This window comes from Lygodium microphyllum, chromosome 25 (genome assembly GCF_053477565.2).
Source record: "Lygodium microphyllum isolate KBCC chromosome 25, Lygodium_microphyllum_v1.1.10, whole genome shotgun sequence".
In the NCBI taxonomy this organism is placed as follows: domain Eukaryota; kingdom Viridiplantae; phylum Streptophyta; class Polypodiopsida; order Schizaeales; family Lygodiaceae; genus Lygodium; species Lygodium microphyllum.
The window spans coordinates 98,226,399-98,243,430 of record NC_141159.1 but is presented as its reverse complement, the minus strand read 5'-3'; the positions used below and the strand labels follow the sequence as shown (position 1 = coordinate 98,243,430).

At 42.2% G+C, this 17,032-nt stretch overlaps 2 pseudogenes; both read left to right on the top strand.

Annotated features, from left to right (window-relative positions):
* The first annotated feature begins 6,017 nt into the window (after window positions 1-6,017).
* On the top strand, window positions 6,018-6,416 carry LOC148014532 (31 kDa ribonucleoprotein, chloroplastic pseudogene; annotated as a pseudogene).
* Window positions 6,417-13,123: 6,707 nt separating this feature from the next.
* LOC148014531 (31 kDa ribonucleoprotein, chloroplastic pseudogene) lies at window positions 13,124-13,522 on the top strand (annotated as a pseudogene).
* Window positions 13,523-17,032: the final 3,510 nt, after the last annotated feature.

Below are 17,032 nucleotides of genomic sequence, written 5' to 3'. Positions count from 1 at the left end.
GATTGCTGCCATTGCACCTCGTTTTCAGCCTCGATATTACTCAATTTCTTCATCTCCAAAGTCCTCTCCTAAGCGGATAAATGTTATCTGTGCTCTGATTTATGCATTTTCAAGGGATGGACTGAGCAAAGAAAATGTGCGGCATAAAATGAATGAAGAAGCTGTTCAAAGAACAGAGACGACAAAGCTTTGTTTCACATGATAAGCTTCTATTAGGACCGTGTAACAAGCTATAAGGAGTGAATGCCATGGTCTACAAGATAAATTTTGATGCAGTGGATGCAAGAGTGTGCCCTTTATGCCATTATGGACTGCATTTCTCTGCAATAGATTTCAGATGCTAACCTGAGCAGTATACATGTCTGGAGCCTATGCATGCACTTATCAAATGCATTATCTGTTGGACTTGGAGTTTGAACAAGCTGTTTTAGTCTAAGTCCTGAATCTGTTTGAATTAATTGGTGCCCTGAAAACCAAGAACATACGCTTATTGTAAAGCAATGGACAGAATGTCATGCTTTGTCAATTATTTTGACTCTTCTTTTGTAATGAACTTGACAAGCAATTTAATGATCTTTGGCATCAAATATTGAGTTATCGAGATATTCTTGATAGTCTTTATTTCTTGCTGTACCTTGAACCCCGTGTTCTGCAGCTCTTGCACGAACTCTTTGACATTTCTGGTGAACCCGACGTGAAAGTGCTGTGTCATCAGCAAGATGGGAGACTCGCAAGAAGAGATGACAGATGATAATGTCATGAAGAACCTGTTTCAGTCATTTACCATGTATATGCAGCAGCAAGTTCATGCAAAACGAGACAGTGATGCTATGGATGCCTTGAAAGCTGTCCAACAGGAGATGAAGCAGTTTAATGGCCAGTAAGTGTCAACTTACCTGCATTTGTATGAAGAAAAGATGAATTTTTTGGGGTTTCTCAAGATGTTTGGAGCCGCTACTTCTTGCGGATCGTGGTGCGCGCTCTTGAAGGTCGAATTGCAGAAATTCAAGAAGCACATGCAGGTTGGGCTGAATTTAAAAAGGCATTAAAAGATGAATATTTCCTGGAGGATACAGGTCTTATGAATCGCAGGAATTTTTTAGCATGGGTTTCTATGCCTAATAAGGGACTTTCTGTTACCGCTCTTCTGCGAGAGTTTGAAAGCCGTTATGATCAGTTGGATGGGACTGAACAGCAAGCTTTGGAGATGCAGAAAGTGGTGTTATTTTTGCAAGCTGCAGATGCTGATTTGCAGGAAAAGTTGGATGATCTTTTGGAAGATCAAGCTACTGATTCAGGTTTAAAGACTGAGTGGAGACATGTCATTGATGCTGTGAATGCTCTTGTCAAGAAGCAGCGCAGGAGAGTCAGATTGCATCGTAATACAGGATTAGTTCCTGAAAAATCCTTGGAGACTTCTTCTTCTACCCCTGTTGCAGCTTCTTTGCCTAAGCCTACTCCTCCTGTTGTGAATCCACCAGTACCTGCTGCTCCAGTGCCCTTATCTGTAGATGATGTTATTAAAGGCTTGGCGGATTTGACGATTGAAGCAGTCAAAGCTGAAGTTGGTAAGTTAAAGGAGCAACTTATGTCAGTACCTGCTGTAGCACCAGCTCCAGTGACTGCTTTTCCAGCTGGTCAAAGAAAAGGGCGACGATGTATTTGGTGTGATAGTACAGAGCACCAACACTGCAGAGATTGTGATGCTTTTCAGGAAGCACGTAAGAAGAATGTAGTGTTCTGGGGACAAGATGGGAAGATATGGCTGACAGAGACTGGCGCTCCTCTTGACACGAACTTTGGTAAGGGAGGTATGAAGAAGCTTGTTGATGATATGGCTGCGCGATCAGCTTATGTGAGTGTTAGAGGAGATGCTTCAGCTTTTGGAGTTCAGCTTGAGCAGAAATCTGATGGAGACTCTGCTTTATGGTCTTCTGCCTTGGAGATAGCGAGAAGAGGGAAAGTTCAAACTTCTACTATGACTTGTGTGGGCTCTAGCATCCGAGGAGAAACAGGATGGGATTCTCCTGTTGACAGGTATTCTATTTTTGCTTATATTGCTAAAACGCAGGGTTTAGATGCCATGGTTGAGGAAAAGAGAAGAAGAGATGAGGAGGGTCCTAGCTCCTCCAAAAAGACTAGAGGGGGTGACTTTGTTTCACCACCTGTTACAGCTCCACCTATGTCAAATTCTCCAACTCAAACAGGTTCCGATCAACCAATGGGAGACAAGCAGAAGGAAAAGAAGCAACCAAGAAAAGAGCCAGGATTCAAGCTCTTGTCAGACCTTGATATGCAAACGGATATGAGTAAGATTTTTCATGAAAGAATTTTGAATAGTGAAGTCACTTTTACTGTTGGAGAGGCTCTTGGGATTGCTAGAAGAGAAATACAGGATCAGATGCAGGATCTTTTGCGGAGGAAACGACATGCGATGGAAGGACCTGCTTTACAGGGATTGTGGCATGGAGCTCTTGGGGAAGAGCATGATGATGCAGTGATGGTTGAGAATGCTTCTGTTAATCCACAATTGGAGAAAATAGTGCAGCCTATGCAGTATGAAGATGATGAGACCCCTATTCTCATTCCTCACAGCCATTTTTCACGAAGTCATTGGGCTAGAGCAACCACTGAGACAGTGGTAAGGATTGGAGAGAAACAAATTCCCTTGATTGCTTTAGTTGATCATGGTTCTGAGATTAATCTTATTGCTCGAGGTGTTTATGAGAGTGGCAACTGGCCTATGGATGCAGAGCATGGCTGGCGCATGAGAGCCGCCAATAATACTTCTGGTGATATGTATGCTGCTTATCCGAGTATCAGAATTTCTATTGGTAATGTTGAAGAGGATTATCATTGCTTTGTTCAGGATTCATGCTCTTATCCGATTATTCTTGGACAGCCTTTCATTACAGAAGCAAGAATGGAAACAAAAGTGATGGATGACGGATCAGCTTATGCACGGATACGCAGTAAAGATGGTATGCGAGCTGTTCAGTTTATGACTGTTGGGGTAAATCATCCGAGAAACAGGGACTCCTTGCATGAGGCACCACTACCTGCGAAGGAGTTGGATTTTCATTAGGTACCGCTGTCTTGCGAGACGCCAGTGGTACAGAGCGGAGAAAAGAGGAGATCTCGCCTCCTGGCAGCCAGTCTTTCTCCAATAACTTTGTTGGGATTACTTCAGATAGTTCAGTAAGTTATCAGAAAATTTCAGATTTGCCTAGAGTTGCCACGCAGTACATTGGTCGTAAGGAGAAAGAGTTGAAGAATGCAGGTATTTTGCAAGCAGAAGAGCATGTAGATGGATTGTATGAAGGGATGTCTTATGCAGATACATTGTTTGAGATGAGAGCAATGCTGAAAACTGATGTACGCAAGGGTTCAAAGATCATACCTGTGCAAACCTTGGATATGTTTCAGGAAATTTCTGGTTTTATGCTGCAAACAGAGTTAGAGGCTGAGAAAACTCAGCAAACTGAATTTATGGCTGATCTTGATCAGCTAATAGAATTGCAGAGGGCTGAATCCATTCAGCCAACAGAGTTGAATGCAGAAAAATTTCTGCATACAGAGTTTCAGGATGCATCTATGCAGTCCATAGAGCCGAGGGCTGAATTCATTCAGCCAACAGAGTTGAATGCAGAAAAATTTCCGCATACAGAGTTTCAGGCTGCACCCATGCAGTCCATAGAGCTAAAGGCTGAAATTTTTCAGCCAACAGAGTTGAAAGATGCTGAAAATCTGCAGAAATTGCAGCAAAGGAAAGAGTGCCTGAATGATGCCAAGGTTGACACAAAATATAAAACAGTTGATAAGAAGGTTAAGCCAGTTGCAGGCCCGCTTCCTTCTGATAGTGATGAGCAGATTGAAAAAGCTATGAAGCAGCCTATATTGAGGGAACCTGCAAATATTGGACATAAGTTTACAGCTGAAACTCTTGCAGAATTGAAGATTGGAAATGAAGATTTTTTGCTTCCAGTGGAAAAAGAATGTTTTAGAGAGATGCTTGGACGTCATGGTAAGGCATTTGCTTTCTTTCCACATGAAATTGGTTGCATTAGTCCCGAATTGGTTGCACCTATGGTCATCTTCACTGTTCCTCATGTACCATGGAATATACGCCCTATACCTGTGCCTAAAGCACACTTGCCAAAGCTGATAGAGTTGCTGAATGAGAAGATTAAAATGGGGATTTTGGAACCCTCTTCTGCACCCTATTCTAACAGGTGGTTTACTGTACCAAAGAAGAATGGTACTTTGAGATTTATTCAGGATATGCAGCCCGTGAACAAAGTGACAATCAGGAATGTGGGAACACGTCCAGTTGTGGATGAATTTGTTGAGGCTTTTGTAGGACGAGCCATCTATTCACTAGGTGACTTGTATTCAGGTTATGATCAGTTTCAGCTTGCCTTGGAAAGCAGGGATATTACTACTATGCGGACACCTATTGGTCTAGTGAGGATGTGTACCTTGCCACAAGGTGCTACAAACTCAGTTGCTCATATGATGAATGCTATGCATAGAGTTCTTCGAGACTATATTCCGCAGTATACCATGCCTTTTCTAGATGATGTGCCTATTAAGGGTTGTGAAGAAGAAGAAAAGAATGAAAGTCTTGATTTGGGTGGATGTAGACAGTTTGTGGCTGATCACTTGAATGCTTGTGAACAAATATTGACACGATTAGAGGAGGTAAATTTGACACTTTCAGGGCTGAAATCTGTCTTTGCTGTTAATGAAGTCATCATAGTTGGGCATATGGTTGGTTATTATGGCAGAAAGCCTTCTCCTGCAAAGGTGGATGCCATAAACAGGATTGCAGAGTATTGCTCGACTACTTCATAGGTGCGGAGATTTGTGGGAGCTTGCGTATTTTACATGATTTGGATTCCTCATTTTGCTCATATTGTAGATGTTCTCTATCAGCTGTTTCGAAAGGGGCAGAAATTTCATTGGGATGATGAAGTTGATGGAGAAACAGGTTTACTAGAATCAGAAGATGGACTTGACCTGTTTGTGGAGTTGAATGATCCTGGATAGTTGGCACATCCGGAGGATGCGCAAGTTTAGAGGGGGTGGATGTCGTGTTGCTGCGCATCCGAGTCGTATACACCTCCATTTCTTTTGTTGTGCATTTGTGTTAATTTCTGCGTGTGATTCATTGTTTGTGTGATGCATTTTAATAATCCGCATCCAATGTATATATTCCCTTAGTGCATGCGCATGATTTTGTTTGGATGCATGATGTGCGTGTATTAGAAAAATATGAAAAACTGATGCCAAAGGATCTTTGTCCTGCTGCTATTTGAACTAGCTCTATGTGCAATGACAGCCTTGGTGCAAGTGTTTTGGAGATATGCTACAAGAAGGATATTTAAAGGAGGAATCAGAGTTGCTGCAAGATATGCCTCTTGCAAATAATCTTGGTTGCTTGGATGTCAATGTTGAATTTATGCAAAAGGCATGGTGACATATTACTAGCACAACAAGGCTTTGACAAAAATTATGCTCATGTCAGACTTTTATAAAAGTGCTGGAATGAGGAAGGTCGCTTGCCTAATTTGACATGTGAACAAGAAAAAGAAAAACTAAAGATAGAGGAGAAAAGGAAGGGGAAAAGGAGACTAATTGGGGGAGAGAATTCAAATGGAAAAAAAAACAAGGAGAGAAAAAGCGGGAGGAAGTTACGAACAAGGGGAGAGAGAGAGGAAGATGGCACTATGCAGAGTAAGTGCAGAGAGAAGAAGAAAGACCAAAAGGCCTCCAGTAGAAGAGCCAACGACTGGTTGCTCTCCTCTGCATCATCAAGGTTTTGCAAGAATTGCAACATGTGCCATACCTTGAACTCGTGGTCCATCGAGGTGGTACGTCAGGCACTGTGAAGAGCACTTTGGATTTGCAGTGGAAGGTGGTGCACAACGATGAGCCGAAGGAATTGACAGGTTTGGGGCAACGGCAGTAGTAGGAGTGAACACAATGGCAGAAGCAGGGGTTTCGGCTTCGTCCCCATGGGCTCGGTTGATGATGCAAATTCAGCAATAGAGAAATTCGATGGCAGGGAATTCATGGGGAGAAGGCTGAGGGTAAGCTTTCCTGATCAGTCCAGGAGTGAAGGACCTCGCTCTCGAATTGAAGACAGTCCCAACAAGTTATTTGTTGGAAATTTACCATGGGGCCTTGATGATATCTCTTTGGAAAATCTGTTCACAGAGTATGGGAAGGTGGTGGAGGCTAAAGTTGTGTATGATAGGGAGTCGAGAAGATCCCGTGGGTTTGGGTTTGTAACCTTATCTTCAATTGATGAAGTAAATGAAGCCATCAGCAAAATGGATGGAGCGGAGGTGCAAGGGAGGCCTTTGCGAGTGAATCTTGCATCAGACAGACCTCCTCCTAGACAGAACTTTTAAGTTATCAACGGAAAGCACTGTACAGCTCAAGGGATGGGATTGAACCAAGGAACTTGTTTTTGTACATGAAGCTTTTTACTTGCCAAGCAGAAAGTGATGCAGATTGGTCTCTTCGATTTTACTAAAAGGTTCTCTTTTGTTCTCTCTTCCGTGGTGTTCCAGAATGCAAGTTAGATAATCTCGTCAAAGGGATGATTGGAGCTTTTGAGTATTGTAGCACTTAGGCAGCTGAGTACTTGCAGGCCTGTTGGCAGTATACGTGTGGCTCCTAGAGCTTTTTGTAGTCAAAAGGATGATACATGATCAAGTGGGTGCTGATTGTAAATTATAGATATCAATTGCAGCTTAAGGTTTCTTGCAATGAAGAAAACTGACAGTAGTCACATTAGCTGCTCTGCAAGACAATGGTTTCACAAATGCTACATCAGGGAAAGCTCAACATACCAAAAGTGTGTGATAATGGAGTGGAGGTAAAGGACTTACTTTCGGGGTCTAGTTGTAGGCTTTGCTGGTGACAGAACCTGCAACAGAGGGTTGGTGCATTTGAACTGCCAGGGCTGCTGTTCCGATCAGTCTATCACAAGATTTTGGCGGTCCAAGATCGATTGCTGAGCATTGTAATTTGGTAGCCCGAGCTCGCGTCCAGATCTCCAGCACAAGGCCATTCAATGGGCTGGAAATACAATGCGGGATTGCTGCCATTGCACCTCGTTTTCAGCCTCGATATTACTCAATTTCTTCATCTCCAAAGTCCTCTCCTAAGCGGATAAATGTTATCTGTGCTCTGATTTATGCATTTTCAAGGGATGGACTGAGCAAAGAAAATGTGCGGCATAAAATGAATGAAGAAGCTGTTCAAAGAACAGAGACGACAAAGCTTTGTTTCACATGATAAGCTTCTATTAGGACCGTGTAACAAGCTATAAGGAGTGAATGCCATGGTCTACAAGATAAATTTTGATGCAGTGGATGCAAGAGTGTGCCCTTTATGCCATTATGGACTGCATTTCTCTGCAATAGATTTCAGATGCTAACCTGAGCAGTATACATGTCTGGAGCCTATGCATGCACTTATCAAATGCATTATCTGTTGGACTTGGAGTTTGAACAAGCTGTTTTAGTCTAAGTCCTGAATCTGTTTGAATTAATTGGTGCCCTGAAAACCAAGAACATACGCTTATTGTAAAGCAATGGACAGAATGTCATGCTTTGTCAATTATTTTGACTCTTCTTTTGTAATGAACTTGACAAGCAATTTAATGATCTTTGGCATCAAATATTGAGTTATCGAGATATTCTTGATAGTCTTTATTTCTTGCTGTACCTTGAACCCCGTGTTCTGCAGCTCTTGCACGAACTCTTTGACATTTCTGGTGAACCCGACGTGAAAGTGCTGTGTCATCAGCAAGATGGGAGACTCGCAAGAAGAGATGACAGATGATAATGTCATGAAGAACCTGTTTCAGTCATTTACCATGTATATGCAGCAGCAAGTTCATGCAAAACGAGACAGTGATGCTATGGATGCCTTGAAAGCTGTCCAACAGGAGATGAAGCAGTTTAATGGCCAGCAAGTGTCAACTTACCTGCATTTGTATGAAGAAAAGATGAATTTTTTGGGGTTTCTCAAGATGTTTGGAGCCGCTACTTCTTGCGGATCGTGGTGCGCGCTCTTGAAGGTCGAATTGCAGAAATTCAAGAAGCACATGCAGGTTGGGCTGAATTTAAAAAGGCATTAAAAGATGAATATTTCCTGGAGGATACAGGTCTTATGAATCGCAGGAATTTTTTAGCATGGGTTTCTATGCCTAATAAGGGACTTTCTGTTACCGCTCTTCTGCGAGAGTTTGAAAGCCGTTATGATCAGTTGGATGGGACTGAACAGCAAGCTTTGGAGATGCAGAAAGTGGTGTTATTTTTGCAAGCTGCAGATGCTGATTTGCAGGAAAAGTTGGATGATCTTTTGGAAGATCAAGCTACTGATTCAGGTTTAAAGACTGAGTGGAGACATGTCATTGATGCTGTGAATGCTCTTGTCAAGAAGCAGCGCAGGAGAGTCAGATTGCATCGTAATACAGGATTAGTTCCTGAAAAATCCTTGGAGACTTCTTCTTCTACCCCTGTTGCAGCTTCTTTGCCTAAGCCTACTCCTCCTGTTGTGAATCCACCAGTACCTGCTGCTCCAGTGCCCTTATCTGTAGATGATGTTATTAAAGGCTTGGCGGATTTGACGATTGAAGCAGTCAAAGCTGAAGTTGGTAAGTTAAAGGAGCAACTTATGTCAGTACCTGCTGTAGCACCAGCTCCAGTGACTGCTTTTCCAGCTGGTCAAAGAAAAGGGCGACGATGTATTTGGTGTGATAGTACAGAGCACCAACACTGCAGAGATTGTGATGCTTTTCAGGAAGCACGTAAGAAGAATGTAGTGTTCTGGGGACAAGATGGGAAGATATGGCTGACAGAGACTGGCGCTCCTCTTGACACGAACTTTGGTAAGGGAGGTATGAAGAAGCTTGTTGATGATATGGCTGCGCGATCAGCTTATGTGAGTGTTAGAGGAGATGCTTCAGCTTTTGGAGTTCAGCTTGAGCAGAAATCTGATGGAGACTCTGCTTTATGGTCTTCTGCCTTGGAGATAGCGAGAAGAGGGAAAGTTCAAACTTCTACTATGACTTGTGTGGGCTCTAGCATCCGAGGAGAAACAGGATGGGATTCTCCTGTTGACAGGTATTCTATTTTTGCTTATATTGCTAAAACGCAGGGTTTAGATGCCATGGTTGAGGAAAAGAGAAGAAGAGATGAGGAGGGTCCTAGCTCCTCCAAAAAGACTAGAGGGGGTGACTTTGTTTCACCACCTGTTACAGCTCCACCTATGTCAAATTCTCCAACTCAAACAGGTTCCGATCAACCAATGGGAGACAAGCAGAAGGAAAAGAAGCAACCAAGAAAAGAGCCAGGATTCAAGCTCTTGTCAGACCTTGATATGCAAACGGATATGAGTAAGATTTTTCATGAAAGAATTTTGAATAGTGAAGTCACTTTTACTGTTGGAGAGGCTCTTGGGATTGCTAGAAGAGAAATACAGGATCAGATGCAGGATCTTTTGCGGAGGAAACGACATGCGATGGAAGGACCTGCTTTACAGGGATTGTGGCATGGAGCTCTTGGGGAAGAGCATGATGATGCAGTGATGGTTGAGAATGCTTCTGTTAATCCACAATTGGAGAAAATAGTGCAGCCTATGCAGTATGAAGATGATGAGACCCCTATTCTCATTCCTCACAGCCATTTTTCACGAAGTCATTGGGCTAGAGCAACCACTGAGACAGTGGTAAGGATTGGAGAGAAACAAATTCCCTTGATTGCTTTAGTTGATCATGGTTCTGAGATTAATCTTATTGCTCGAGGTGTTTATGAGAGTGGCAACTGGCCCATGGATGCAGAGCATGGCTGGCGCATGAGAGCCGCCAATAATACTTCTGGTGATATGTATGCTGCTTATCCGAGTATCAGAATTTCTATTGGTAATGTTGAAGAGGATTATCATTGCTTTGTTCAGGATTCATGCTCTTATCCAATTATTATTGGACAGCCTTTCATTACAGAAGCAAGAATGGAAACAAAAGTGATGGATGACGGATCAGCTTATGCACGGATACGCAGTAAAGATGGTATGCGAGCTGTTCAGTTTATGACTGTTGGGGTAAATCATCCGAGAAACAGGGACTCCTTGCGTGAGGCACCACTACCTGCGAAGGAGTTGGATTTTCATTAGGTACCGCTGTCTTGCGAGACGCCAGTGGTACAGAGCGGAGAAAAGAGGAGATCTCGCCTCCTGGCAGCCAGTCTTTCTCCAATAACTTTGTTGGGATTACTTCAGATAGTTCAGTAAGTTATCAGAAAATTTCAGATTTGCCTAGAGTTGCCACGCAGTACATTGGTCGTAAGGAGAAAGAGTTGAAGAATGCAGGTATTTTGCAAGCAGAAGAGCATGTAGATGGATTGTATGAAGGGATGTCTTATGCAGATACATTGTTTGAGATGAGAGCAATGCTGAAAACTGATGTACGCAAGGGTTCAAAGATCATACCTGTGCAAACCTTGGATATGTTTCAGGAAATTTCTGGTTTTATGCTGCAAACAGAGTTAGAGGCTGAGAAAACTCAGCAAACTGAATTTATGGCTGATCTTGATCAGCTAATAGAATTGCAGAGGGCTGAATCCATTCAGCCAACAGAGTTGAATGCAGAAAAATTTCTGCATACAGAGTTTCAGGATGCATCTATGCAGTCCATAGAGCCGAGGGCTGAATTCATTCAGCCAACAGAGTTGAATGCAGAAAAATTTCCGCATACAGAGTTTCAGGCTGCACCCATGCAGTCCATAGAGCTAAAGGCTGAAATTTTTCAGCCAACAGAGTTGAAAGATGCTGAAAATCTGCAGAAATTGCAGCAAAGGAAAGAGTGCCTGAATGATGCCAAGGTTGACACAAAATATAAAACAGTTGATAAGAAGGTTAAGCCAGTTGCAGGCCCGCTTCCTTCTGATAGTGATGAGCAGATTGAAAAAGCTATGAAGCAGCCTATATTGAGGGAACCTGCAAATATTGGACATAAGTTTACAGCTGAAACTCTTGCAGAATTGAAGATTGGAAATGAAGATTTTTTGCTTCCAGTGGAAAAAGAATGTTTTAGAGAGATGCTTGGACGTCATGGTAAGGCATTTGCTTTCTTTCCACATGAAATTGGTTGCATTAGTCCCGAATTGGTTGCACCTATGGTCATCTTCACTGTTCCTCATGTACCATGGAATATACGCCCTATACCTGTGCCTAAAGCACACTTGCCAAAGCTGATAGAGTTGCTGAATGAGAAGATTAAAATGGGGATTTTGGAACCCTCTTCTGCACCCTATTCTAACAGGTGGTTTACTGTACCAAAGAAGAATGGTACTTTGAGATTTATTCAGGATATGCAGCCCGTGAACAAAGTGACAATCAGGAATGTGGGAACACGTCCAGTTGTGGATGAATTTGTTGAGGCTTTTGTAGGACGAGCCATCTATTCACTAGGTGACTTGTATTCAGGTTATGATCAGTTTCAGCTTGCCTTGGAAAGCAGGGATATTACTACTATGCGGACACCTATTGGTCTAGTGAGGATGTGTACCTTGCCACAAGGTGCTACAAACTCAGTTGCTCATATGATGAATGCTATGCATAGAGTTCTTCGAGACTATATTCCGCAGTATACCATGCCTTTTCTAGATGATGTGCCTATTAAGGGTTGTGAAGAAGAAGAAAAGAATGAAAGTCTTGATTTGGGTGGATGTAGACAGTTTGTGGCTGATCACTTGAATGCTTGTGAACAAATATTGACACGATTAGAGGAGGTAAATTTGACACTTTCAGGGCTGAAATCTGTCTTTGCTGTTAATGAAGTCATCATAGTTGGGCATATGGTTGGTTATTATGGCAGAAAGCCTTCTCCTGCAAAGGTGGATGCCATAAACAGGATTGCAGAGTATTGCTCGACTACTTCATAGGTGCGGAGATTTGTGGGAGCTTGCGTATTTTACATGATTTGGATTCCTCATTTTGCTCATATTGTAGATGTTCTCTATCAGCTGTTTCGAAAGGGGCAGAAATTTCATTGGGATGATGAAGTTGATGGAGAAACAGGTTTACTAGAATCAGAAGATGGACTTGACCTGTTTGTGGAGTTGAATGATCCTGGATAGTTGGCACATCCGGAGGATGCGCAAGTTTAGAGGGGGTGGATGTCGTGTTGCTGCGCATCCGAGTCGTATACACCTCCATTTCTTTTGTTGTGCATTTGTGTTAATTTCTGCGTGTGATTCATTGTTTGTGTGATGCATTTTAATAATCCGCATCCAATGTATATATTCCCTTAGTGCATGCGCATGATTTTGTTTGGATGCATGATGTGCGTGTATTAGAAAAATATGAAAAACTGATGCCAAAGGATCTTTGTCCTGCTGCTATTTGAACTAGCTCTATGTGCAATGACAGCCTTGGTGCAAGTGTTTTGGAGATATGCTACAAGAAGGATATTTAAAGGAGGAATCAGAGTTGCTGCAAGATATGCCTCTTGCAAATAATCTTGGTTGCTTGGATGTCAATGTTGAATTTATGCAAAAGGCATGGTGACATATTACTAGCACAACAAGGCTTTGACAAAAATTATGCTCATGTCAGACTTTTATAAAAGTGCTGGAATGAGGAAGGTCGCTTGCCTAATTTGACATGTGAACAAGAAAAAGAAAAACTAAAGATAGAGGAGAAAAGGAAGGGGAAAAGGAGACTAATTGGGGGAGAGAATTCAAATGGAAAAAAAAACAAGGAGAGAAAAAGCGGGAGGAAGTTACGAACAAGGGGAGAGAGAGAGGAAGATGGCACTATGCAGAGTAAGTGCAGAGAGAAGAAGAAAGACCAAAAGGCCTCCAGTAGAAGAGCCAACGACTGGTTGCTCTCCTCTGCATCATCAAGGTTTTGCAAGAATTGCAACATGTGCCATACCTTGAACTCGTGGTCCATCGAGGTGGTACGTCAGGCACTGTGAAGAGCACTTTGGATTTGCAGTGGAAGGTGGTGCACAACGATGAGCCGAAGGAATTGACAGGTTTGGGGCAACGGCAGTAGTAGGAGTGAACACAATGGCAGAAGCAGGGGTTTCGGCTTCGTCCCCATGGGCTCGGTTGATGATGCAAATTCAGCAATAGAGAAATTCGATGGCAGGGAATTCATGGGGAGAAGGCTGAGGGTAAGCTTTCCTGATCAGTCCAGGAGTGAAGGACCTCGCTCTCGAATTGAAGACAGTCCCAACAAGTTATTTGTTGGAAATTTACCATGGGGCCTTGATGATATCTCTTTGGAAAATCTGTTCACAGAGTATGGGAAGGTGGTGGAGGCTAAAGTTGTGTATGATAGGGAGTCGAGAAGATCCCGTGGGTTTGGGTTTGTAACCTTATCTTCAATTGATGAAGTAAATGAAGCCATCAGCAAAATGGATGGAGCGGAGGTGCAAGGGAGGCCTTTGCGAGTGAATCTTGCATCAGACAGACCTCCTCCTAGACAGAACTTTTAAGTTATCAGCGGAAAGCACTGTACAGCTCAAGGGATGGGATTGAACCAAGGAACTTGTTTTTGTACATGAAGCTTTTTACTTGCCAAGCAGAAAGTGATGCAGATTGGTCTCTTCGATTTTACTAAAAGGTTCTCTTTTGTTCTCTCTTCCGTGGTGTTCCAGAATGCAAGTTAGATAATCTCGTCAAAGGGATGATTGGAGCTTTTGAGTATTGTAGCACTTAGGCAGCTGAGTACTTGCAGGCCTGTTGGCAGTATACGTGTGGCTCCTAGAGCTTTTTGTAGTCAAAAGGATGATACATGATCAAGTGGGTGCTGATTGTAAATTATAGATATCAATTGCAGCTTAAGGTTTCTTGCAATGAAGAAAACTGACAGTAGTCACATTAGCTGCTCTGCAAGACAATGGTTTCACAAATGCTACATCAGGGAAAGCTCAACATACCAAAAGTGTGTGATAATGGAGTGGAGGTAAAGGACTTACTTTCGGGGTCTAGTTGTAGGCTTTGCTGGTGACAGAACCTGCAACAGAGGGTTGGTGCATTTGAACTGCCAGGGCTGCTGTTCCGATCAGTCTATCACAAGATTTTGGCGGTCCAAGATCGATTGCTGAGCATTGTAATTTGGTAGCCCGAGCTCGCGTCCAGATCTCCAGCACAAGGCCATTCAATGGGCTGGAAATACAATGCGGGATTGCTGCCATTGCACCTCGTTTTCAGCCTCGATATTACTCAATTTCTTCATCTCCAAAGTCCTCTCCTAAGCGGATAAATGTTATCTGTGCTCTGATTTATGCATTTTCAAGGGATGGACTGAGCAAAGAAAATGTGCGGCATAAAATGAATGAAGAAGCTGTTCAAAGAACAGAGACGACAAAGCTTTGTTTCACATGATAAGCTTCTATTAGGACTGTGTAACAAGCTATAAGGAGTGAGTGCCATGGTCTACAAGATAAATTTTGATGCAGTGGATGCAAGAGTGTGCCCTTTATGCCATTATGGACTGCATTTCTCTGCAATAGATTTCAGATGCTAACCTGAGCAGTATACATGTCTGGAGCCTATGCATGCACTTATCAAATGCATTATCTGTTGGACTTGGAGTTTGAACAAGCTGTTTTAGTCTAAGTCCTGAATCTGTTTGAATTAATTGGTGCCCTGAAAACCAAGAACATACGCTTATTGTAAAGCAATGGACAGAATGTCATGCTTTGTCAATTATTTTGACTCTTCTTTTGTAATGAACTTGACAAGCAATTTAATGATCTTTGGCATCAAATATTGAGTTATCGAGATATTCTTGATAGTCTTTATTTCTTGCTGTACCTTGAACCCCGTGTTCTGCAGCTCTTGCACGAACTCTTTGACACCGGCCAGATTTGAGCTATGTTGTTGGATTGGTAAGTCAGTTTATGCAGGCTCCAAGGAAACCGCATTTGGATGTGGCTAGACGTATACTCAGGTATGTGAAGTCCACATTGCAGTATGGACTATTTTATGAGACTGGGGTTCAGATAGAGTTGCATGGATACACTGATATTGGTTGGGCTGGTAGTATTTCTGATAGACGATCTACCAGTGGATATGTGTTCTCTTTTGGGAGTACTGCAATCACTTGGAGCAGCAAGAAACAACCTACACTTGCCTTTTCGAGCACAGAGGCTGAGTACAGGGGCGCAGCAATGGCTGCATGTGAGGTAGCTTGGTTGCATAAGCTACTTTATGATATGCATCAGCCTAAAGATGGGCCAGTTGTCATTTATTGTGAGAACATGAGTAGTATACACTTGGCAAATAACCCAATCTATCATGCTAGAACAAAGCACATTGAGGTGCATTATCACTATGTGCGAGAGAGGGTTTTACTAGGTCTTATTGATCTAGTTTATGTCAGCACAAAGGATCAAGTAGCTGACATATTTACGAAGGCATTGGATGCAGAGAAGGTGCGCAAGTTCAGAATCCTGCTTGGTGTGCAGGAATTGGGATTGAGCTCAAGAGGGAGTGTTGAGATATCGAGCTCCACTCGTGATATGCCAGGGTGACCGTTGTGTATTTATGTCACCGACTTGTTAGCTATGCGGTTGGTATACCACCCATGAATAATAGCTAGATGACAGCTATCCTTATCTACTCTAGTTCGTGGCTCAGTTAGTATGCCACCTTAGTTAGTTGAGTTTGGTTTGAGACCCATATATAGGGTTCTTCTATTTCTTTGTACTAGAGTTCTCTTTGTCTTACACAACTAAGAAGAGGAAAACTGTTTTCAGCCTCCACCTTTGTGTGTATTCCCCCATTGTGTAAGTGAGAAAACTACAAGTGAGACTCCTTCCTTCTCTCCCACAATCTTGACCCAAGGGAGCCTTCATAAAGAAAAAGAAAAGAGGTGTGTAGCAACTATCCGGTTTGAAGTCTCACGATTGGCACAAAATGATTCTCGTAAGGATTTTCATAGCCATAAATATATTAATTAGTGGAGTAACTATGTAGACTAATTAACAATGTATGAATATTTACATACAATTCATCCTTCCTACTAGCATATCCCATTGTGTTTTGAAAGATGTGCATGATATCATTTACAAGATGGGTGAGCTCGCGAGGTATGTATACATTATACTTATTTTTTAGTTTACGTATTACGTACATCATGTAGTAAACCCGCTTGAATTTATGGACAAAACTAATCATCATTCTCAATTGCATGTTGGTAGATTTGTGAGTTTGAAGAAAATCGATCCAAATACGTTGCAAGAGGCTCGAGTATTGTCCATTGAGGTGGTTTGTTTGGTAGAGGAAACTTTTCCTCACTCCATTTTAACTGCTCAAGTACACTTACTCGTACATCTGATTGATGAAATCGCAATTTGTGGGGTAGTTCATGCAAGGTGGATGTTTTTTCTAGAGCGCTTTATGAAAACCCTAAAAGATTTTTTAAGGCAAAATGCACAGCCTGAGGGAAGCATGGCTGAGGGTTGGTTAGTGCAATCATCCCTTGTACAAGTCTCTGAATATCTTACTAAAGTGGACCCCTCTTTACCATGACTATGGAAAGATGATGAATTTTTTAGGATGACCTCTATAATACCTCAAGGAAAAGGAAGGAGCAAAGTGCTAATGAAAGATGAACTTCGTAAGTTAAATGTATTTTGTGTGCTTAAGAGTGAAGTAATGAGCAAATGGGTAACACTATATAAAGAAGCAAGGGTAATAAGAGTAAGCGAAAGGCAAGCATTTCATGCTAGACATGGACACAATGTCCCATATCCAAAACATTTAAGTGCACTTCCACTTCATATTGATATAGATTGGCTACATGAAGAAATGGAGAAGATGGAAAAAGAGGAGGCGAAGGATATATCACAAGAAGAGTGGGAATACGCATGAGGTTGCTTATCAATGGTGAGACATACTTATAATTAAATTATCTTTAGTTATATATGATATAATAATTTCACATGCTTCATCTTTAACTAAATCATTAATATGATCTCAACAATGTACTACTAGTG